Source organism: Pelecanus crispus, chromosome 3 (assembly GCF_030463565.1).
Source record: "Pelecanus crispus isolate bPelCri1 chromosome 3, bPelCri1.pri, whole genome shotgun sequence".
Lineage (NCBI taxonomy): Eukaryota > Metazoa > Chordata > Aves > Pelecaniformes > Pelecanidae > Pelecanus > Pelecanus crispus.
In genome coordinates, this window is record NC_134645.1 from 274,853 (window position 1) to 300,051 (window position 25,199).

A 25,199-nucleotide genomic window follows, 5' to 3' on the forward strand; every position below is an offset into this window, starting at 1 on the left:
CTAGAAGGAAATTATGCATTATGCATCCAAACTGCAATATGTTTTTAGTGGCCCACTTTTCCTTTAAATGGAAGTGTTTTCAGCTCAGACCTAAAACTATTGCTAAACTGTTCCTGCCCAGATTTCCTAGGTATTTGAAGTGTTTAGGGATTTACTTTCATCTTCATGAAGCATCAGACTATGTTAAGTACTTCTGCACAGCCCCACCGTGGGATCTGCTGGGGTCTTTGTGTTTTCCCTTTTATTAAACAACAGGGAGAAGATGCCTTGGGAATCCCCGAGAGGGCATCTACTGCATTTCCCAGGGCCCTGGTTTATAGCATTTGCCCCCGGGTTCTCCGGCTTCTGTTACAGCAGCTTTACCTTGATGTCTTTCAGAAATAAACATGGAAGTATGGGCAAAGGGGGAGAGGAGAAAGAAGTTTTCACTGAAATGAACAAAAACAGTTTAAGGGGAGGTCAATGAACATGAGAAGCATGATGATGACCTGCTAATCATCGCTCCATTGTTCTCCCTACCATTACAAAGCCCCTTTTAGAGTCCGGTTTCCCCAAACCAGCAAAGAACTTTCAATGGAGACAATGCCACTCTGCGTCTATATCCTTTTTTCCCCACAAAGTGCATCTCTGCACATGCTCCGATTCGATCACGTTTGGTAAGTGTATTGCTGGAAGGTAAAAAACAGAACTAGAGGTTTATCACCCCCATACGATGACAACCCCTTTCAACCCAGAGAGGCAGGTTGCTAAATGCTGACAGTTGTCTGTTTTCTCTCAGTATGAGCTTTTTCTTTGACAACAGGTTACAGTTACTCCACTATAGCAGGCAAAGCATTTCATTGCTGCTTCTGCTTCCCACTCCACCCGAGGGGCTGGACCGGGGCCACAGATGGTGAAGCTTGGGGAACTTTCCTTGGGATTCAGGGAGCTGGCAGCTCAGGGTAGAAAGACACTGGGAAACTTCTCAGCTGATGCCCGCAGTCTTGGACCCGTACACCTTGTGACAGCCTCTGACGGCCGAGGGGTTGCCCCCAAGTACCACGGTGCTAGAAAGGGCGAACTCAGCTGAGCCCTGCACCTGGGCGATGCATGAGCTGGAGCATGGTTAATAAATTTTCTTAGTCATTAAAACTGCTATGGAGAATGATGGAGCACCAGTGGACCCAGGTATCTGTCTTGCTGCTTGCTAGAGGGGAAGAAACTGGATGTGTTTCTGTTGGGATAGCAGATGCTTACATCCAGTTCTCACTGAAAACAGATTTTTCTTTTTATTCTGAAGTAGACAGTTCATCTTGAAATTTCAGTCCTCCAAACCGCATTTTGATGCATGTGAAAAGTATGTTCAGCTTATTCAGAACTGACAAAAAAGCCTGTGGAAAAATAAACTATCTTGAGAGCAATTATGAAGCCCACAGCTAATTTAAAGTAGACTGGAAAATAACCCAACTCATAGTTTAGGTAGTCAACTGTATGAGAATACTGTGTGATTTCATTGTTACTAATAATGAAAAAACACAGTCCAGGTCTCATCTCTTTTAAATAGCCTGGAAAAACACATTCAGAGGTATGGATCACACAGAGAATAAAAATTATTTTAGCAACTCCTATTTTTAATGGTCTCATTATAAACTTATTTCGGTAACTCAAGAGATGTTTAAAAAATAATTTTTGTGTTAAAATCTAAGAAATGTGAGGTTGCAAGTTAGCAACGTGCTACTATAATCATCTTTTGCCTAGAGTGGCTTCGCAGGAGTCTGCTAGTTGTGTTTCAAGTAGACAGATTAATTTAACTGCAGAGAGTTAATCCCTTTCTTAAACAACTCTCATAACACTTTTTTGTATTACCCACAGTATAGTTACATGGGTGCCAACAGCCTACCAGTATTTTTCAAGACCACGTTACAATGTTTGCACACTTGCTGTATGGATTAAGAGCAGTTAATATAGCTCCTTGAATTAAGAGAGGATTAACAGTGTCCTTTTCCCGTCAAAACACAAAAACTGCTGGAGGTGCAGAGCGCCGACTGCCAGGAAAACAAACGATCGGCACGTGGGATGCAAACACGCGCGGGCCCAGATGCGCATCAAGGTAGCTGTGAAACCCCACAGACGGCACTACGCGACACGCTGACCGTGGCTGAGACGGACCCTGAGGCCATTAAATCAAGCATCCAAAAGTCAGGAAAGAGCAGACCAAAGGCTGCCTGGGATGCGCGGACGGGTCTCCAGGACAGCATTCCTTGGCACCACCTCTCAGTTCCGCCAGCGCCGGTGACTGTTTCAAGCCCAGCCCCAGCCCCGCATTTGGGCATTCCAAAGAGGGCACCACGCGAGGCACCAGCGCCAGGGATGCACAGGAGCCCCCACGTGCAGTGCCGACCCTGCGGTGCGGCGCGCAGGGGCTGCAGCGCTTTAAGACAATCCCGCTCCGCTGCTGGGCAGAAGCGGCTCACGCTCCGCGGGGGGAACCAGCGGATTTGACCAGAGCCAGGCAGGTGAAAACCAGCCTGCAGCTTCACCCCATACCTACAGTGCAGGAGCTGAAGATCCTCTGAAAGTCTCTCTCTCCACCAACTGCAGAGAGACTCTGGGTGGCTAGCTGCTGCAAGACGCTACTTTGGGAGAGGGTTTGTATGAATTTTTGGGAGTATTCTTGTGGGCGCTAAAAAACCCAGCTCGGGCCCAGTGCTCGCTTTCCAAAACGTCTCAAAGCTCAATGTTCCCATGGAAACTTGGAAGCCTTGAGCTTGCCAGACAGTCAATAGTGATGTTACTCCACAAATTTTTGCAGCCATTTAGCTGCAATACAATCATAACACAGAGCACTCACGTTACAACATGTAATACAATCTAATTTATACTTAAAAAGAAATCATGAATCATTGCACATAGCTAACGGTGACTGCTCATTTAAGCCAACTAAAAATTATTAAAGGCCTTTAAACATTCATTAGAAGCAGGTATTTTCTTGGCTGCTCAAGAATGCCTCTTCCCCCCAGGAAGTACCAACTCGCCAGTTCTTCTTAAATGAAGACGACATTAAAAAAGAAAAGAATTGTCTTCATCTACCTAACCAAAGTCAAGGAACGGATTTGGACGGACAGTGCTTCCCTCTGTGAGAGTACTGCTGCTGCTGAATGCCAGGTCCTCTAACACCAGCTAAGTGTCTAGTGGACTGACAGACCAGGTTTATTTAAATAAATACATGTTGAGTATCTTTAATTTTGGCCTTACCCATGCACACCGCTTACACTGACTTGTTTGGGGCAGAGATCACAAAACTCCAAGCCCCAAATTGCACAGATTTCTGATTTTAGTAAGGTCTTCAAAATAGCATCTATTAAAGTCTTCTCGGCACATTTCTGAACTTTGAGGCAAATACCTCACCCTCCCAACATCCTCTAGAATTCCCAGGAGGATCCAGGACACCCTGCAGCTGACAAATGAGAAGTTACATTCTTTTCTTTAATATATTCAGAAAGAAAAACTCACTTTAGCAACTTTACTACTCAGGGGAATTCTGGAGACCCAAACTTTTTTTTTTAAATTAACCCGTTTGATAATATTTTTTTAAATAGAAAATCCTCTCTAATTTCCTTCTCCTAGAACTATGTCATAAGGGATGCCACAGGGATTTCTGGGGGAAATTTCTGGGGATAAGCCTTCACTTATTTTTGAAGGCAATTACATGAATGTCCTCCCTCGACCTGCCAACCCCGCAGCATCCTCGTGCTCGGGGGCGGAGGGCAGGGGACCACAGCTGCCTGGCAGCCTCAGCAAAGCCGGTCTGGCTGGAGGAAAGCAGCTCACAGGAGTTCATTCCCACGACAGCGTGCGCCTGTGCTCATGGGCTACACCGGGGCTTTTAGAAGGGGTTCATGAAAAACTGAAGCGTGTTACATTCAGCGTAGCTACCGAAACACACTCTCAACCACGACTGAGAGCAGAAGTCGCTGTGGGCACGTGGCGGCATCAGCCTGCGGTGAGCGCACCGAGCCCTGTCCACACCGGCAGCAGAAGAAACGCAAAAATCACAAAACTTACACAAAGGACGTGCAGGACCACAGCTCCATGCCTCCTGTCCTCGTTTGTGAAGATGTCGTTGGGGAATTCATGGAGAGCTGCAAAAAAGGGGGGAAAAAAAGAAAGCTCAGATTTTTAATCGGCTACTCAAAACCCACCACACGTGCTGTTAAATAACATAATGAAAAGTTGCTCGAGCCCTTCTACCAGGCAGTAGTCCTACAATTACCACGCCAGAGGCTCTTTATTTCACCTCCCTGTTAGTTTAGCTTAACTTGTCGTCTGGCAATCACAGCCTTTCCCCAAATGTTTGCTGTGTAATCTGCTTCTGTGGCAACCACAACCGTTGTGTACCCAAAGACGCCTTGGGGAGGGCAGACGAATCCCAAGAGCACAGCACTACTCTCTCCTGAAAACGTTCAGGGGAAAGAGTGTTGTACAGAGTAGGTGGTGATGGGTCACTCTCATCAAGCATTTCTGACTCATGGTTTTGTACCCAAAATGGATGGGTAAGAGCCTCCCCCGAGCCCCCGGCACCGCCTCCCCGTCAGTAGGCTGCAGGTAACACATACTCATCTCCGGCAGGACCTAATGCTCTCCAGATAGACGACGACTTCCCCCGAGTGCCCTTCCCAACAGCAGGCACAGGGGAGGCCTTGCCACCTCTCAGCGGTTTTTGTTCTTTACCCTGCCCTGGTGTCCCTCACTGAACTAGGAACAGCATCGAGATACCGGATCAACCCGTACAGCAAACGCTCAAGGATAACCTGCTGCGTTAGATAGCCAGCCAGCGGCTGAAAGGGGACGCAGCCCAGGACAAGGGGCAGATTTAGAAATTTCAGATCAAAGTGAATCCTTTCTCTGCCTCCAGACTTCACTCTGCCTCCTCAGAGATGTGCCCAACACAAACAAGGCATCTGATGTATGGCGCTAGTGATGCAAAGGTTTTGGCAAAGCCATATCAAATAACTTGGGAAAAAAAAAAAGCAAGGGCACAACTCTTTGGAGTTGCAAAGATTTTCATTACTGCAAAGCCCCGTGAGCTGTAACCCTATGTGCAAAGGCAAGCTGAAGTCCCTCCCGAAGACAACAGTTCAACAGGGCGATGCGTGTCTGGAAGCAAGTTTTCTGTGAACGTGCCACGATGTGCCCTGCGCCATGAGAGCAGGTGAGAACTCCCACCCTCCCCGCACGCTCTTGCTCTGCCCAGCCAAAGGCCGTCAGGCAGTCTGTGTGAAATGGCCAAGCCTGGGGGCCAGGCTTCAGCCACAGATCCACGGCAAGGCAACAGCTACTGCCCACATAAACACAAGGACGGCGTTCCAGGACTCCCTCGGCACGGCCTGTTCCCAACAGCAGCTTTTTACGTGCAGCAAATCCAAAGGCAAAGCCATCATTGCTCCCAACGAAGGATACAGAATCATAGAATCATTTAGGTTGGAAAAGACCTTTAAGATCATCAAGTCCAACCGTTAACCTAGCACTGCCAAGTCCACCACTAAACCATGTCCCTAAGCACCACATCTACACCTCTTTTAGATACCTCCAGGGATGGGGACTCCATCACTTCCCTGGGCAGCCCAGTCCAATGCTTGATGACCCTTTCGGTGAGAAATTTTTCCTAATATCCAATATAAACCTTCCCTGGCGCAACTTGAGGCCACCTCCTCTCATCCTATCACTTGTTACTCATGTACGCCTTTAATCTGCAGTAAGGCTGTAGGTCTCAGGCAGACTCCATGGTCTAATTACCTTCAGAAAGAGCATCTGTTGGTAGAAGTGAACCATGAAGAGACTTCATGCAGAAACATAATTATTTCAAATAATGATATGATAGAGCAGGGAAAAAAACAGCAACCCAAATCAGATGCTGTTTCTCTCAGTGAAGCTGCCCACTGGCAGGGTAAGTGGATCCCATTTCTGACCTCACTGATCTCCCCATGACCATGATCTCCTCAGTGCTCTACAACACCTTGCTGCAGCCCAGCTCACGCAAAGGAAAAACAGAAGGCATTCTACATAGTCAGAAGGTGATGTGCTAAAGATGGTAACCCCAGTGGTAACCCCAACTGCAATTCCTCCCACCTTCTGAAATTACAAGGCAGCACATTTTGCAAACAGGCAGAAGTATTTCTACCACACAGCATGTTATAAAATGGTGGATTTCATTCCCCAAGGATGCTGTGACAGGCAACAGAGTAGGAAAGGCCCAAAAGGAGATCCTCCATGGACTGTCTGTCAGTGACATTAAGTATGGCAATCTGAGTGCAAACTCCAGTCGCTGTACGCCCTGTCTTGAGCAGTCAGCAAGGGTATGCATGGGGAGAAGAACTGATCTTTACGTGCTCCATTGCTTACACTTCTCCCTAAGCATCACCCACCAACTGCTTCCAGAAGCAGGATGCTGGGCGAGGTGGCCATTATGTCAACTTCCCAACTTGGGCAGTTTTCTGAACAATCAGGAGAGAAGAAAGGGACATTTTGAAATCTGCAGTGAGAGGTGATGGAAGCAGAGCTGTGACCTGGTTGCTCAAGCATTCATGCTTTTGCTCCCTTCCTCCTTACAGCAGAGAGAAGCACCAGCTCCAAAGTAATGAGCTTACACCTAGACGAGGGTTTGCACTTCACCTTGGCTGTATCACCCAGTTTAAGTCCAACAGATTCATAAAGTCTTAGAAATGACACACTAACAAGCATCTGGGACAGATGACGACCCACTATGCTAACCCAGAAAACAGCTCAGCAATTTAGTTTGTTCAATGTGCCTTCATTAAGAGCAATATATTCTTGTTAGATTAGCAGTTCTCTTTCCAAAGTCAAGTAATCAGCATAACAGTTGAAAAGAGCACGCAATACAGTCAGATAACCTTTGTTGCAAATATGGTGTTACAAGTAATTTAAAGACAGATTACTTCCATTTACTCAAATGCTTTATTACTGTTCTGGATGTTAATTGGATTATAAAGCACTTAAAGACAGTCTGCCAATTAGGTTGCAGGAATGGCTGTTGGTTATGAACTAAAAAGCAAGTGTGAAGATGACGTTCTGGCATTCCAAGTGCTTCTCAGTAATTCCAGATCTGAATTGCTCAATAATAACTAAAATAATGGCTTTCTTCTCATGGTCAGTTCCGCACATTCAGCCTTGAGTTGGAAAAAATCAAGCTGCATTTTTCCTGGCTTTCACACCATTATCATTAATAAAGCTCCAGCAACTGGAATTTAATTAGCAATACCATAGATGATTAAATGGACAAACAACCCAGCTCACTCTCACAGCTTTGCTGCCTGCAAAGCAATAACTGAGCAAAAGGTAGCTCTGTCTTAAATTTTGTTACTAATGCAAGCAAGGGATCTACCCAGGCACTGTATCTGAGGAGGAGAACATTCTTCTTTACATAAGTGGTCTTTTGACCAAAGACGTAGGTTAATACTGTTAATTGTATTCCTATGCATTAGTAAGCGTTATAATGAGTCCTAACAAACTAGGGGGAGCTACCGGAGCAGTACAGACAGCACCTTTAAAATTCATCTTACAACGGAGTAACACCAGCAATACCCTTGACCGCGTGATAACGTCGCAGAGATACGGCCACGGGAACACCGCTTCGCGCCGGATGAGAGGGCTGTGCGCCACAGCTTGCCGAGAAGCCCGGCGCGGTAACCCGCCACGGGCTCACGGTTTGCGTCGCTCAGCTGGGACCACGCGCACCGAGGGACCGGGACCTGCCCCTGCCTAAGCTCCTGCTCCGGGCGGGTGGGAAGTCCGGAGAGGGCAGGCTGAGCGGGGGCTGCCAGCACCTCCCAAGAGAAATGCCAGGCGCGGGGGCCAGCCCAAAATGCACAGGGGGCAGAAGGTTTTGGCCTTTTTATGAGCAGCAGCAATACTGGTGACTCTTCATAACAAATCAGGGATTCACCTGCCAGGAGTTGTAACTATTTGCTTCCGAAGCAGAGCTAGTACTGCCAGGATGCCGTTCGCCCTCCCACCTCCAACGCATGTACTGTGCCAGATATGCACAAAGCTGCCAAAAACACATTTAGGTGTGCAACCTAAAGAAACTAGTCAGACAGATACCAGCACAAAGAGAGGAGTTAAAAAAACCAAACAAAAAACGCCCAAACCAACACAAAACACTATAGAAGATGCAAGACAATGAAGTTAAAATAGCTGGAAGGGATTCATCTTTCCTCAGCAAAATATCATTATGTGAAAACCAAATGTTTTCATCACAGCGTTGTTTAAGAAATGTTCCTGACCATTCACCAGACCGTAAGACATTGTAAAGGAAACACGGGGAGCTATGTTTTTAGCAATACGCAAAACAGTTTGCTAACACACACACACGCATGCGCTTCCCACTCCCTCCTGCCACTGCCTAGGAGATTTTTACCAGGACAATTCATAACAGAGATGATGAAAAACCAGTCCCTTTATCAAGTGTCTCTAGGAGGTTCAAGGAGACTGAAGTGCACCTAAGGTAAAAGCATACAGAAAAAATACAGTATAAAAATAGAACAAGCTTGTGGCTGCTGGCAGCGGTGGGGAATCCCAGCCGTCCTTCCTGTGCACAGCAGAAACATCCAATCCTCCCTCAGGTGCAGGTTCCCACCCCCAGCCTGCAATGAAATGCACCTTCTTCTCTGACAAAGTCTAAGATGTCCGTCCCTGCATTCTCTGCAACACTGTCCGAACACCAATGCTTTTAGTGGCTTACACTCGAATGTCTGCAATTATAAAATAATGTATGCAAATTTGAAAGCTGCTGCATTTTTATTAGACGCATCAGGTGCAGATGAGTACAGATAAGAGGAGAGCTTTGCAAAACACAGGAGCTCCTTTCTAAGAAGAAATAAAGGGTGTTGCTGGAACACCACTCCAACAACAGCTGCCCTATTTAGCTAGTATAAAAGCTCATACAATTTGTTATTTTGCTTAAAAGAGTCCTCAGCTTTTATACAGAAAATAGGGGCAGACTTTGCCAGGCTTATTTTGATTGCACCAGGATAAAACCAACCACCCTGTCAATGAACCTAAACTCAAAGAATTAAAGATTTCTGCCTAATTGATCCACTCTCGTCCTGCAGGCTTTGTAGGTGTTGGGCTTGCAAACTGCAGAAGGGCAGGATCTTCACGCCAACTCAGCAACCCCACGGACGTTTTCTGTGTGGGCATTAGGTACAATGCCAAGTACCAAACCTGTACCCTTGCAGTGGCACTGCAGCATCCAGCACTGACAGCGTTTCCACCGCAGGCATGTGAATGCCAGCCTTCAGACGCGTGCAACTCATTTTTAGTTCTCAGTTAAGGAGCGGTACGTCCTCAGAAAACAAAGCGCAGGAGTGTGCAGCTCAACGCAATGCTTTTTTTAGGGTGCAGTTCAATCTTGTATTGGCAACTTGTAAAATTACTAGTAAACATTAGGGTTATTAGAATTTGAAAGTAAATGGAACTAAATTACTGTTAGCAAGGTATGGGTTAGCTTTGTAAAGGAGACTAAATAATAAAGGAGCAGGTCAGCAGTAGGTGTAAAAAGCTGCATGCTCTTGCGTTAGCCGAGGACCTGCAGCAAGACTGGAGATGTTCAGACAGGCAGCAGCTGCTGTGCGGAACGGAGAGCCCAGAGCTTTCGCGAGCGGGGCGTATGGCACCCACCGCAGCCACGGCACAACCCCAGCAAGTACAGAGCAGCAGCAGACCTGCTGCCGCTCCCTCGCACGGGAGCCTTCACAAGGGTATCTGCCCTGGTTTCGGCTGGGATAGAGTTAATTTTCTCCCTAGTAGCAGGCACAGTGCTGTGTTTTGGATTTAGGATGAGAAGAACGCTGATAACACCCTGATGGTTTAGTTGTTGCTCAGCACTGCTTATGCCAGGCAAGGACTTCCCAGCTTCCCATGCTCTGCCAGGGGCACAAGAAGCTGGGAGGGGGCACAGCCAGGAGAGTTGATCCCAACTGCCCCAAGGGCTGTTCCATACCATACGGCGTCATGGGCAGTATGGAAACTGGGGGGGTTGGCCGGGGAGCAGCGATCGCTGCTCGGGGACTGGCTGGGCATCGGTCGGCGGGTGGTGAGCAATTGCATTGGGCATCACTTGCTCTGTATATTATTACTATTATTATCATTATTACATTGTTATTATTATCATTACTATTTTACTTTATCTCAATTATTAAACTGTTCTTATCTCAGCCCAGGAGTGTTTCTCACTCTCACTCCTCCGATTCTCTCCCCCATCCCACCGGGGCAGGGGCAGTGAGCGAGCGGCTGCGTGGTGCTGAGCTGCTGGCTGGGGCTGAACCACGACAGTATCGCAGTACATGCTCCCCTCGCCAGACTTGGAGGAAAATTTTGTATCCATGCTTGACAGGGAAAAGTTATTTTAGTCATAATACAATGAATTGGAATAAATTCTTGTCCTTTTATTCTCAATCAGCATGCGATTCATTAAAATTGGAACCCTGTTCAGCCTTGGCTTTAGCTGACTTACAAAATGATCTGCATTACCACTCTGTTCAGAGGGTTTGCCGGCGCAATACAAATTTGCCTCTGTTCTGCACAGTCAAGCTACTCCAGGCAGCTCGCACACCGTGCCAAGGACATATGTGCAGAGAAGATGCTGCTGTACCATTCTTCTGGACGGCACCAGAGAGTGTTACCCTTTCAAAACCCTTTTCCCCGCCACTCCTTTCCTTCTCCTATTTAATGTTTCCACCTTTCCAAAAGGATTCTTTTTAAAAAAAAACAACCCAAAACAACACTGTACTGGATGAATAGTTCTCAAAGCTGCAACAAATGGGCTCAAGCTGCGCCAGGGGAGGTTTAGGTTGGATATTAGGAAAAATTTCTTCACGGAAAGGGTAGTCAAGCATTGGAACAGGCTGCCCAGAGAGGTGGGGGAGTCCCCATCCCTGGAGGGGTTCAAAAAATAGGCAGACGTGGCACTTGGGGACATGGTTCAGTCTGGTCTACCCTGGATTGGTTTAGTGTGGACTTGGTAGTGTAGGTTAATGATTGGACTGGATGATCTTAAAGGCCTTTTCCAACCTAAACAATTCTATATACTTTTTTTTTAAAATAAGTCTTTAGGTTACTAGCCAGTGTACGTACTCTAGGGACAAGAAAACCCTTGGGAAATCTGCCGTAGCTTTCATAGACAAAGGAAGAACTGAGGGTGTTCAGCCTAGGCAATGGATTATCAGGAAAGAAAACTGTCAGAAATTTAAAAACCCCATTCATTTTCTCACCCTATTCTCTCAATTCTTTCATGACCAGAGGGTAAGTCACATCAGTGCTAGGCACTGCAATCCCTGTGCAGCCAAATACCTAGTGGGGAGAAGCCCAGCCTGTATTTGGATACTGCTTTCCAGGAGAATTACCCTGCCCGGTGGCCCCTGTTTCGCTGCTTCTTTCCAAAGAGCTCTTCAGAAGCGGGCTGCACATCCCATCACAGGGTAGAAGATAAGGCTACAGAAAGGCACGACTTGAAAAAAATTACGAGTGGGCTGGATTAGAAGCCAGGATTTAGATACACAACTCCAACATTTAGGGACCATCGGTATTCACAATATCAACGCTACTTCAGCTGTTGTTAAAAGTCCCAGGGACAACTATACTTCTGCAGCTGGAAAAACACACAGACACGTAGCTGTGCCAAGCAGCTGGGTGCGAGCTCTTGCCTAAGCCCAGATGACAGATCGTTTGCTCCTGTGCCCAGCTCAAGGTGCTCAGAGCGTGCCAGCTCGCAACAGGAAAGCAAATACATCATTAGCAACAACCACAACCAGGAACAGAGAACTCGAGGGAGCATCGTTATGCCACTGCATAAACGCGTGCAGTGCTGTATCTTAGGCAGCGCCGGTCGTGCTGGCCTTCCTGTCTTGGGAGGGATGCAGCACAGCTGCAAATGGCTCAGCAGCATCGGGATCAGCCAGGAGGGTGGACAAGCCGCCAAGCATGAAATGCTGCAATAGAGACCACCTCTTCAACCTGAAAAAGGCGGGGTGGAGCAGGGTTTCTGAAATTTGAGTGGCAAGGAGAGAGCAGAAAAGGGACCACCTGCTCACTGTCCTGGTTTTGGCTGGGATAGAGTTAATTTTCTCCCTAGTAGCAGGCACAAGTGCTGTGTTTTGGATTTAGTAGGATAAGAATGCTGATAACACGCTGATGGTTTAGTTGTTGCTCAGTGCTGCTTATGCCAGTCAAGACTTTTCAGCTTCCCCTGCTCTGCCAGGGGCACAAGGCGCTGGGAGGGGGCACAGCCAGGAGAGTTGATCCCAACTGCCCCAAGGGCCATTCCATACCATACGGCGTCATGGGCAGTATAGAAACTGGGGGGGTTGGCCGGGGAGCAGCGATCGCTGCTCAGGAACTGGCTGGGCATCGGTCAGCGGGTGGTGAGCAATTGCACTGTGCATCACTTGCTTTGGATACTATTATTACTGTTATTATTATATTGTTATTATTAATACTACTATTTTACTTTATTTTGTTTCAATTATTAACCTGTTCTTATCTCAGCCCAGGAGTGTTTCTCACTCTCACTCCTCCGATTCTCTCCCCCATCCCACCGGGGCAGGGGCAGTGAGCGATGGCTGCGTGGGGCTGAGCCGCTGGCTGAACCACGCCGCTCACCAGCTCTCCCAGTGCATAAATGAGAGGGGCCAGCAGGAAGCAGGTCCACAGCGCATGCAGGCAAGCTCAGCTTGTTGTCACAGGGTGCTGCAAATCTGAATTTTCTGTGGCTTCACAAAGCAAACTGACGAGCCAATGGGAGAAAAAAAGTCCATCAGACTAGTAACGTAAAGACTGTTCCTGTGGCTCGAGAAGTCCCCGTACAGCAAACAGCTGCAGCCAGGGAAAGCGCGTCAGGAAGCGTCCCCGCGAGATTACTCAATAGGTTTCTTTCACTTCTACTATTGTCGTCTATGAGGGAAAGATGTTAGCGGAGCAGACCTTGTGATGTGACCTGAGACAACATTTTCTGAACTGATGCCAACAGCTTTTTACACAGGGAAATAAAAATGTACTTTTAAAGAGTTAGTTATCCCTTTTTTCCCCCCCATCCTCAAATTCATGATTTTAAACTCAAGCTCGAAATTTTTGACTGCTTCAGGGTTAGCAGTAATATTACATTCACCACCTGCCTGCACACCGTCTAGCCCAATTCCCTAACCTCCAACAGCACCCCCTGAACGGCATCGACTGACGGAGCTGCCGGCCCTACCAACTATACAGGAGAGTAAGCGCTACATCCCCGCAGTCTGCCCCTCACGCGGAGCAGCGACCCACCGGGGTGAGCCTGCAGACACGGGGAGGCGAGGGGGCTCAGGCACCGCTGGATGCGTTCAGCTTCACAGCTACCACCACCTGGGGACTGGCTAGCATGCGGACGGCCCCACGCTCCGCAGCACGCCAGTCCCTGCAGCCAAACCCCATGGGAACAGCTTTAAATCACACGGTACGGGAGAGCAAGGGACTGTAAAAGTCTATAGTTGTCTTCAAAAGCAATAAGGATCGGTCAAATTCTCTCTGAGGGGAGGGCAGAGGACTTTTTTTTTATATATATATACACATAAATGTTTTACTTTCTGCCAACTAAAAATGGTGTTTGCATTACAGTGGCACGATCTAAAATTCAAAAGAGCCAAACTATGCTGATGTATCAATAATAAATCATTTTGCTGATGTTTTACCTGTGTTACCACTTATCTGCTGAAAACAAGCGGCTGAAACAGCGTGGGGGTACAGCACACCATTATAAATCACGCAGCATCCCCGCCAGGGCCGACGGCAGTGTCCCACACCTTGCGACAGCTTTACAAGGGTCGGCTCTTACCAAGCAATGGATATTCAGACAGCATTCTCTGTACCTTTGCAGCCATGGATTTCTAATGACCAAAAATTAAACGTTTGTGGTGGATGTTCGGGCAGCGATGAGCTCATGCACACTTCCACTGCTTCGGGTCGCTGCACGCTGATTTGCTCACGCAGAGGAGCCAGGCTTACGCCCAGCACAAAGGATGCTGACAGCAAACACGCTGAATAAAAGCGTTTTTACATTTTTCCAGGCTGGCTCTTCAGCAGTCGTCAACAACGCACCCAGAGCATTACTGTCACGACAGGGAGCCTTGCTACAAGCCAACGTCAGCGAGGTCATTGCAGACCAGCTCTGACCGACAGCCAAAATCTCCCCTGCAAGCGCATCGGGGTGGGCGCCGGGTCACCTTCTAAAGGCAGAGAGCACGCAGGGGGAGGCCTGGGGCCACCCAGGGTTTCCCGGAGGAGGGGAAGCAGGGTGAAGCGATGCTGCTTCGCGTGGCTGGATGAGGGCATTCCTGTGGTGAAGTCTGCAGGCGCGGGAGGGAGCTCCCCCGACTCCGGCCGCCACGCGTGGCCCGGGGCTCTTAGCAGTGGCCCTGACTCACAGGCCAGTCCTTGACACCGGCACCGCGTCCCCACCCTGGCCCCCCCTCCATTACCAGCGGCCTTTGGAAACTAGGCTTTACGGAGCAAAGGACGACCTGCCAGAGCAGCCGTAACATGAAGCAGAGCAGCCTTAGACAGAGATGTGGACGAGAGACCAGCTGCTTTGGTCTGCATACAATCAGCAAACGTTTTCACCTCAACTTTCTGGGAGCTCTCTGGGAAGGTGCTGCCCTTGCAGCTGGGGGGGCATGTGACACTGGCAGCAGCGCTCCGGAGCTGCAGAAAGACCCCGAGCCCCACCTGAGGAATGCAAACCAGATGTCAGCCACACAGAAACGTCCCGTCACAAACTGCTCATTCCATGAACTTCTCCTCTGAAAGCATTTTGGTTGATTTGCTATGTTGTCTTATCAGAAAGCAGCCCTTTAACTAAATAAGGCAAGAGGGGAACATTGTGGGATCCTGCCAGGATATAAATCCCATCATAACTTCACTCTCTGAGTCACCCAGGGCCATTTATTCAGTCTGGGTGATTTTTTTTTTAGATATTAAGACTAGATACAGCTGTGTCAAAAGCTCTTACCGGAAGACGCCCATCCTGGCTGCAGCGTGCCGCTGAGGCCAATGCTGGCACTGCCAAAGGATGCTGAACCGCCTGGCCGGGAGATGGGGCGAAGCAGCCGAGGACACTGCCGAATCTGGCTGGTAGGTCAGCAACACCCCCAGGCCGTGAGATGTCGCGTACCCCCCTCTGGAGGGGGTTCACAGCGGAGGGGTGCGGGACCCCGCTGTGCCCCCTTTTGGAAACCGCTGCTGGGATAGCAAATGGCTCCCCCGGCGGCTGTGGGAGCGTGCGGGCAGCGCCCTGGGGAGCGGAGCTCGCGTCCGCATGGGAGCAGCGATACGGAGCCGAGACAGCCATGCGTGCCCGAGAGACCCTGAACCCGCAGGCGGCCGCTCCGGGGTGCCCCGTGGCTCCCCGCTCTTCCCCTCCAAGCTAGCACGTGCGATATGCTCAGAACGGGCAGCGTGCCGGGCTGTTTTCTGAAACAAAGATGCAGTGGCTGTGTGCCTTCCGCTGAGCTGATGAGTTTTTGTCCCTGCACCCCTGAGCGCCTGTGGAGCCCGGCTGGCCCAGCACCCCGTGCAGCACCGGAGCGGGGGGGGAGCCGAGCAAGAGCCGAGTGTGACCAGAGGGTTCCATCCGCTCCGCCAGCCCGCCGCAGCACCGCAAGGCAGTAAAGCATTTGTTTAAAGGATTTATGTACTTTACTCACCAGGAACACAAGACAAGCCTGCCCGACCGGCCTCCTAAACCCCCTCCCTTCTCGCCCCCCGACCGCAGGGGTCTGTTTCTGCTCCACCGAGAGCAGATGCTGCGGAGGCCGCAGCTCATCGGCCGGCCGAGATGCAAAGCCTGGCCACGGGGAGATGGCCACGCAAAGCCACACTGAGATGCCTGTGGGCTCGGGGGCTTTGGGTGACAGCACTGGCAGGTTAAACACAATCAGGGTTATCACCTTACACCATGCCAGGTGGTTTTTTTTCCTCTCACTGATCTTTAGCTTCCCTTACCCATGGGACAGTCTAACAGCCCAGTCAAACAGTCAAAACACAAGTTTCAATTACAGATAGCTGTTATCTTATCAGCTCCTCTGTCAGAGATTGCGGCAAGAGGCAACGCGATGGGAGCATCGCAAGTGAAGCTGCTGAGCCTGTCAAGTACCTGTTTACAGGTGCCTCTTGGTGGGATGAGCCCAACAAAACAGACACAGTACGAATAAAATGGGAGAGGTCTGCATTTTTTTTTCGAGTATGGTAAGTTATGTATGGGCTGGAGGAAAGAAAGGAGGGAGGAGACGGAGGAATGGGAACATGAGATGATGAGCCACGTGCACCATGGGGAATTCAGAACCGGCAGCTCATTTGCATGGGAAGTGAGAACAAACATCGTTCCTTCCTATTCTGGAGGAAGCACTCATGAGAAATCACTGATTGAAACCACCAGGCATAGCAAGCTTCCCCATCTACCCACCTATGCAAACACCCTTCAACTACATCTCCTGGGAAGCCCCATTTCTGCCCGGTAGCACCAATTCTAGGAAGGGAAGCTCAGGCCAGGCTTGCAATTTTAGGCTGTAGTGATGTTTTATCTACGTGTAAAACACATACACGTATAAAACGTGCATGGCTTTGACAGCGTACCTAATGGCTTAGCTGCTTTTAATTCCCTGCACATCCGATTTTCCTATGTTCAACATCTAAGATGTTCAGAAATTGCGAAGTCCATTTCCTTTGAAATGAGGCACATGTGAAGCGCTCAACCCTATGCACCCCACATTCTGTCGTCCCCCCCTTTCTTTAGACTCTCTTGGTAGTGTGTTGCATTGCAGTGTGCCTCCAGGCTTGAATCCTGCTCCATCGTGTGGCCGCTCCATTATGCCAAGCACACACACACAAAGCGAGTCAGATCCAGAAGAGGTTTCCCTGAAACAGATGCTTTCCCCAGGTGCAGAAAGTAAAGCCGTGAAGGAACAAACCTCTACATATAAGCAGACCCTTGTGCAGTCAAAAATGTTCTGCCTTGGCCTCAGTGCAAATGAATAGCTTGCAAGGTCAGAGGTGCATCTGAGATCTGAGGACAACAAGCAAATACATCTAAACACAAACGGGGAAGAAATCAGAAATAATAAATAATATGCAATGGCATATGGTTCAGAGAGAGTTTAAGTCAAATAACAACAGCAAGTGACCTTTAAAGAGAAGGTTATATTTTCTTTTGTTCAGTAGAAGGCTTATTTCTGTCACAGCAAGATTCTGGCAACGGTCTTCCAGGATCTCTTAGCTTTCGTATTTCTGCGTTCCATTTGAACATGCTATAGGTTTTGTTTTGCTTTGTTTGTGTCCCCCCGTCCCCCACCACCAGCAGCACTTACCGCTTCTAGAAGGAAACGCACGGAGACATGAGCAGAATTGCCCACAGTTATAACTTCTACAGACCTAAGCACAGCTGGCCTGGGATCAAGACGTCTCCCTTGACAAATGCAGTACTTGTGCAAAGTGATCCATTATCAGCCACACACGCTGGTCAGAAATAACTGGCACAAGGAAGGTTCTTCGCGAAACCACAGCAAGAAAAGAACAAATCTCTGGCTAGCTCCTGTCCTCACATGAACTGCCAGAAATTCCTAATCACTTACTGGCTTAATTACAGCTATTCTGGACTTCCTGGACTACTTTTGATTGGGAACAGAATACAGTCCCTCTTTCAAGAGCTTTATTTTGGGGAACAAATGTTTACATTATGTTCATATTGATGGGCATGCTAACCAAAAAAGGCAATTTCTTTGCAAGAAGCACTTTTATAAAGCCACCTGGAAAGGAACAGATGCTGCTGTCACATCTCTTCTTATCTTGGGAAGAAAAGGGAGGGACTTTTTCATCTCTCAAGATCCCAAGCGCTGGATGCAGAGATGACATGAGTTTAAAGGAGGGGAGCAAACTCCCCCCGGTACGCTTCAGCCATATCCCCATTGTAGGGGTGGCTGGGAACCTGGATTAGCACAAACGAAAAAAAACCTCCTACAATCAAACCGACTTTTGGAACTTTGCTCAAAACATGTCAAAGTTGTAGCTTAAACATGTGGTCCAGGAATGTTTTCTGCTGCAGGTGCTCCTTCCCGCCTGGACATCACCTTTGCCAGGTGCAGGATGCTGGTCATGTAGTGGCCATATCAAAGCTCAGGCTACCTGCAGATGTATCTGTTCATGTCATTAGACACCAGGGCTCTCCCCTCCCTTTATTTACTTATTTTGAAAAATCAATCCGCCTGCTAAGTATCAGCTACACAATGGTGCTTGCAGGACAGAGGGGATACACGTTAGCCAGCACCAGCGTACCCACCGCTGCGCCCAGCGCCACGAAGCCTGTTCTGCCTGAGCGCAGACATGCACACAAATTCTTGGATACGCAACAAGCAGAAGCTCGGGCACACAGCTGAAACACGAGACAGATGGAGCCAACTTTTTGCCAAACAAGCAGAGAACGTACTGCCACCGCCGTGGGCGGCTGCGGCTTTCCCCTCCCGATTTGCTAGGATCGAAACCAGCTCCTGGTGACTTTCAAACGCCAGAGCTGGCCGACTCCTGGGACTCGGACGCACAGAGAACGGGCAATGCATCGCAAGAGAGCACCTCTGCAATCTGCCAGGGGACCCATGGGCCCTTTTAGGGGATTTGCCTACGCCCTGGCAGCAAGCGGCAAGACGCACGCCTCTGTCCAGCTCCTCTTAGCCTAAAGCCAGCCACTCGCTGCCTACAGCCTTCCGGCTCTCCCGCAGCCGTGGCGACTCGTGGAGCAGGATCCCTACAGAAAGGCCCAGACCACTGCTGTCGTTTAGCAGAGGTATGCTCCACACCCCGACGCCAGGTCGGGGGACAGATTGGACCGATGGTCGACAGAGGAGCCCTTATCGAGGGGAGGGCAGCGGCTCAGAATGCCCGCTCTGATGTGTCTCGTGAAACAGGGAAAATAACTTTTTATTAGAACTAGCTTCAAATAGCCTATCCTTTCACAGACAGCAATCATAGAGAAAGCCAAAGGGATGTAAGTTGGCATCAAAACCAACACTCCCCATTTTGCTATTGATCCTGCCTTCAGGAGTCCCTAGTTACCGTTTCCTTGCTCCACATTTCAAGCATGGAATTGCAGCTGACGGACATTCCCACAACCCCAAGCAGGATGCTTCATCTGCCCCGGCCCCTCCCAGACCTCCCCTTCTCCTTCACCCAAGAGAAACAACTTCAATTTTACATTTCAAGATGCACGGAAGAAAACATGTCCTTCCTAATAACAAGCACCTTGATTTTGCTTCTGGTATAAAGTAATTCTGTAATCCCTCACTGGTTTAGCTGAAGAAGTACAAATCCCAGTGCAGTCCCAAACTGATTTTTCAAATGCTAGCAGTTTAGTTACTTTTACAAAGGATCAACGCTCGATAGCATTTTTAAAGAAGTTTCGAAGGGCGCGCACAGGGGCTTGCAGTGCTTTAAACAAAATGATTCCAGTTTGTGCACAACTGGTCTGCATAGGCACGAGCAATTCCAAAACACTCGGTGCTTCCAGTTTGCTGCGCTAGTGGGCATAATGAAGTTTAATAATAGGTTGCATGATAGAAAAATGTCCAGTTTAAGCCAATTTATTTTACACTGTGACACAGCCAAAACCTCAGTCACTAGCTCTGCTCGGCTCCTGACAGTCGTCCATGTCCCCGGCGTGAAGCACCATGTCGTGTTGGGGATGAACCTCGCCCCTGCAGGGCTCCTCACCTGGGCTTTGGTTCTAACCCCTCTTTCAAGAAGTCGTGAGCTTCACATGGACAGCAGAAGCAACTAACTGAAGAGCTGTCTTGCTCGCCTGCGGAGTACAAGACCATAGATGCTGTCTTGCAGCCCTATCCTCATCGACGAGGGATAGCATTTTTAGAGAGGCTCTTCTGCCTCCCACCTTCTTGCCCCGCAAGAGTTTACCCCAAGATGGGTGCAAGTGACCTGCACCACTTCAGAGCAGCAGCGTAACGTTCGGAGGTGTTCAGACTTTAGTGTCTAAGGTCTTCAGCGAACAAGCAGCCCTGGTATTTGACATTTAACCTCCCAGGAATGACAGCTTCAGCTTTGCCTATTTATTCGTGCACCCTTCACCAAAAGCTGACAGTCTCCCGTTTAAGCAGGAAAGACAGAAAGCAAGGAAGAAATGAAACAGCTTTCAACTCTTTCCTTGCTACTAGTTCAGATGTCTTCAGAAGAAACCTCGAGTGCTCAAGTCCCAGCCTTGTCCTTCCTCTTTTGCACCCAAGTAGGGGACAGGCCCAGCAACAGCCTACAGCCAAAAATGCCTCTGGACAACTTTGAAATGTTTCTTTCCATCTTTCCACTTGTTTACTCCTCTTCCAAGGAGGTAGCTTCAGCTTGGGTCAGTCAAAGCCAGTACTGCCAGGTAAGAAGTACGGCAATGCTATGGCAAGCAAGAGGACGGAGAGCGCCCGCGGTCGGAGGGGTGCGGGAGGGGACGGCGAGATCCCACCAGGGGAGGACGCCAAGCGAAGCCTGGCCAAAGCGCTTCTCCAGGCCAAGGACGCCGGGATTATTTCAGCCGAGAGCTGGGACAAAGCACGGTGCGAGCGGCCGCTGCGGCTACAGGCAGCTCCGATGGGCCAGCCCCAGCGCCCCGGCCCCGGGAGCGGGTGCTGCTCCGGGCTCCCCGGGGAGCAGAGCCGAGGCACGCGGCTGCCGCAGGCTCTGCCGCTCACCTGCCGTCACTGCAGGGATTTGCTGCCCACAAATGAATCTGAACGTTAAAACTGTCCAGGCTCATCTGCGTAGCAACTCTAATACTCTCTAAGCTCCCTCAAATTTCTAAATGCTTAAAGCTATTACAATCTCTTTGTTATTTTACATTAGGCATCCCATTAACTATTTTCTTTCTTTGATGTAATCAGTGCTTTACAGTATTTGGAGATTAATTCTGGGCAATGAGGCCACATGGCCTGTCTTTTCTACCAGCAGACTGGCCTAGAAAAGAGGAGCCGTGCCTGCGAGGCAGGGCAGCCCTGTGTTTGTCGAGAGCCGCCGTCCCCGCCGCCCGGGAGCACACCCCGCTCCACCGTCAGCGGGGTGCAGGGCAGTCCCCGCAGCCCGGCACAGCACGCAGCCCCATGGGCAAGGCGGCTCTCAGCACCATCCCGGCACAGTCCTGCTTGGACGTACCCGTGCCTGGGGTCTACTCCGCCAGCGTTTAAGCCCATTCCTCTGCAGCGGTAATGGTTGCAAAGTTGAGGTACGAGACCACCTTATGCAACAACCTTTCAAAGGTGCTTCCTTCTGTTTCAGCTACTTTCTTGCAACACACAATATGCACAGGATGAATGATTATTTCTTTTTCCAAGTATAGGACCCCAAAACCTGTTAAGAGTTTTCCTTTAAGCTTACATTCCAGACGCGCAAAGGATCTGTTCCCTTCTCCTCTCAGTCAAAACAGAAGCAAAGCTACCCTTTCACTTTTCCATCCCAACACTATCATCGGCAAGGTGCTTGAAGTGCTTAGGCACTTATATTTCAAGTAAATATATTTAGCAAATCAGAGTGAGTTGCATACTTCAGACATCCATCTTTTTTTTCTTTGCATATAAAAGTGACAGGAAAAATTTCCATTCCAAGATTGCAAAGTGAAACTGATATACGTAACTAATATATCCATAAGAGGGAAAATAGAGTCATCCTTTACTTTGATAGATTAATGAATGTATATTAAAAGGAGATTCTTGAGGATGTAAACAAGTAGCATTCACTCAAATGAAAAAGATGATTGCTGCAATCAGTCTTGCAACCCATGCCCAGTATTGGCAATACTGCTGAAATAAACCACCACTGAAATTAGCCAAAGAAAACCTATCTGAAGAGGGCCAGATTCCCACAAACACATTCACTAACATATGAACAAGCATTCTCGTCATCCAGATGGCCATTTTCATGTGTGCACCCAAGGGAAAATCCTTATTTGCACATACTGCATAAAAGTTTGTGGCCTTTGCCTTTAATGAAAAAGCACGTTGGGAGGGATGTTGAGGCGACAAAGGAGCGCAGCTCCCCCATGTTCTTGCTGTGCTTTTACACCCGGGGGCAGTTTTTTACAGGTATCTGCAGGAATAAGCACAGACCCTTTGCAAATCAGAGTAGCATAGGAAAGAGTGCTACAGCGGGCTGATGTCACCCGAGACAGAGTGAACTCTGCCTATGCAAAATATAAACCCTATCTACAGCAAAAACAGAACTGTTTTTGCTGTTCTCCTAAGCTATACTTCCCTTTTCCAAGGCATCACAACATTGCTGGCTTGAACTCGGCGTGTGATCAGCCCCAGCTCCCTCCGGGACAGAGCCGCAGGCAGCTCTCTGCCTGGCTGGTTATCCCACAGGACACTGCGCTAACTTGTGCTCTTCGAACGCCATCACGGCTTCTCCAGACCCTTTTTCAGCTTATCAGGATTTCTGAGTACCAGTCTGCTCCTCCAAATGTACCCCAGGACCTTCAATGCTTCACGTCACCTGCACATCCAACAGATCCTCAGTGTTATCTGCTAATGGTTTGGGGAATCTTCAATCCAATTCTTCAGCTACCGCACCGTGAAGTTCTTCATGTCCAGGCTCAACTAGGAGGCTTCTCAGCTAACTGATTACCCTGTCACTAGTTCTTCCCTTACTTCAGGCTGAGATTTCGCCATTTTTCTTAGTGTTATACGCATTAATCATGTGCTTGCCAATGACCGTTTCAGTGAAGACTGATACACATGCTGTCCCAAGAAGCTTGATAAATCACTTACTTTCTAAAAACAGTCAGGGCTCCCATTCACGGAGATGAAGTAAACGCCCAGAGCCTCCCCACCGAGCCCTCACATCACTTCTACTTTGCTTCTGGTGAGCAGATGAACCCAGACTAGTTTCGGGGCCAAGCACCGACATTTCATTTTTGGCCCCCAACTGCACAACGCAAAGCACTGCTTCTGCCCAGCCACGTGGACATCGCGTCCCCAGTCCTCCTAGCACCTTCTGACCCAAGGGAGGGGCAGGCCGTCAAACCTGGGGGGTCACCACATGAACGCTATTTATAGCTTGCTCATTGTCGCTGGTTACAGCGTGAAAACATTCTGATGGTCTCCAACAATTGCAAACCATCCTCTGAGCCAGCTGAAAACTGGAGATGTCCGTAGACAGAACTGGATGCAGCAAGCTAGATCCTCCACTGACAGAAACCAGCATGGCTCTGTCTAAACCGAGGGTGCTCCAGCAATTTGCAGTAACTCAGGATCTCCAGTTGCCCTCAGTGGTCTGCTACAAACTGACTCCAGCAGAAAGCCTGGCACAACGCCCCTCTGAAATTAAATGCCGAGTGCTGAGATCAGCTAAACTGAAATTTCTCGCTCTCCAGCACAGGCCAGGCAGAGCACACACTTTTTGTTCCCCACATCTCAACTTCTGAATTTCACAGGAAGAAGCTCAGGAGATTTTTGTCTCTCTTTTAATGACCTATATAGTGCTGTTCTTCTGTCCTTCTCTCGTTTTGTCCAGAAGAGCATCCCTGATGGAGGAGCTCAGTTCTGTTTAGGGGATTCAGCCAGAAAGTGAGAGCTGTCAGGGTCCAGATCCTTGGGAAATCCATGCACAAGCTTTGCTCTGAGCCCCTGGTAGCCCTGGCAGGGCGGAGGGCCGAGGGTTGTCCTTTGACGTGCAGCAGAGCTGGGTCACGCTGGGCTGCGGGCTGCCCCTTCTTCTGGGGGGTCACTTACGGACTTCAGTTTTGCTTTTCCATTTTTGTTCTAGCTCGTTTCTACCCAAAAAAAAAAAGAGACTTTAAAACTTGTGTGGTTTTACCACTGGTTAACTATTATTTATTCCCTGATGAACTACCCCGAGCTGGAGGAGCACCACAAACCCTGCAACCCTGCTAGCTGGCAGGAGAGGAGACAGCCCTGCCGCAGCGAGCGAGTCCACCTCGCGCACGCTCGCTCTGCCCGTCTGCGCGCGGTTCACTTTCCTGGCTGGCACCGAAATACAAACTGGCACCAGTTTCGTTTATGTGCCTATATAAAGGTCTTACAGAGGCTACGCGCGTGTATGTATGCACACACTTATCTACGCACGCACATATATACCCTACGCATGCAATATTACATATATAAGATTTGTCTGAAGTAGGGAAGGCTCATGATAAAGGGAAATCAGTGCATTTGGGTTTATACTACAATTATTGGGGGAAAGTGAACAAGCATCACATGCAGATGAAGAAAAGTACATGGCAGGTTCCTCTGCAGTTACACGTTTTGCTTTATGGTGACAGGCAGGCTTAGAGCCTAATCTGCGGCATAAAAATCGTATCAATCAATGTCAGCATAATATTCATACATCAGAAAGACCACACTGGCTTTAAATAGGTACCAGCAGTTGCAGAAGACAAGGCGCTTCCAGAACTCCATCTCTGAAGAGCCTTTTATCTCTCTCAGAAACTGAAAGCCCCTAAATATAGGACTACTATTAAAAATTCATGAGCTTCAGCAGCTATTTATCAAAGTCATAGAAATAGGATATTTCCATGATGGTGAATGGCTTGATATTCATTACTAATAAGCAAATGCGCACTTTATTACCATTTTAGAACAGAACATTGCTACCGATACCCAAGGAACATCGCATTATCACTAGGAGTTAGCATTAGGCTTTGCTACAATACACGCATTATTTCTGCCATCTGGATGCCTCACGCTTATTAGTTCACAAATGACGATGCTGATGCCAGCTTTGCGGAGGATGTCCGTGCAAGGCTGCTAAGAAGGTCCGGGCGCTGCTTCCTGGAGATGGGGCGGTGCTTTGGTGCTCCTCTCGACTAACCATGTCCCAGACCACACTTACAAGACACCTTCCTCCAATCTACTGAATGCTCTCCCCAGAGCAAAGCCATGTTGCAGAATGGCAAAGACTGCTGCAGAGTCCCAGCTTCTCAGCGGCAGAAGCCACTGCAAACATGCAGCATCACCCTGCTAACTGCACGGTGACAAATCCGCAGGCAATGATTGCATCACGAGTGCTGCTACAGTCCCATGGCAGATGATGATGCTGATTGGGATGCCGCCTTCGTTATCAAAGGCAGCTCCTTTTACCCCCCACTTGCCATCTCCTACTGCAATGACTTGACCTTAAAG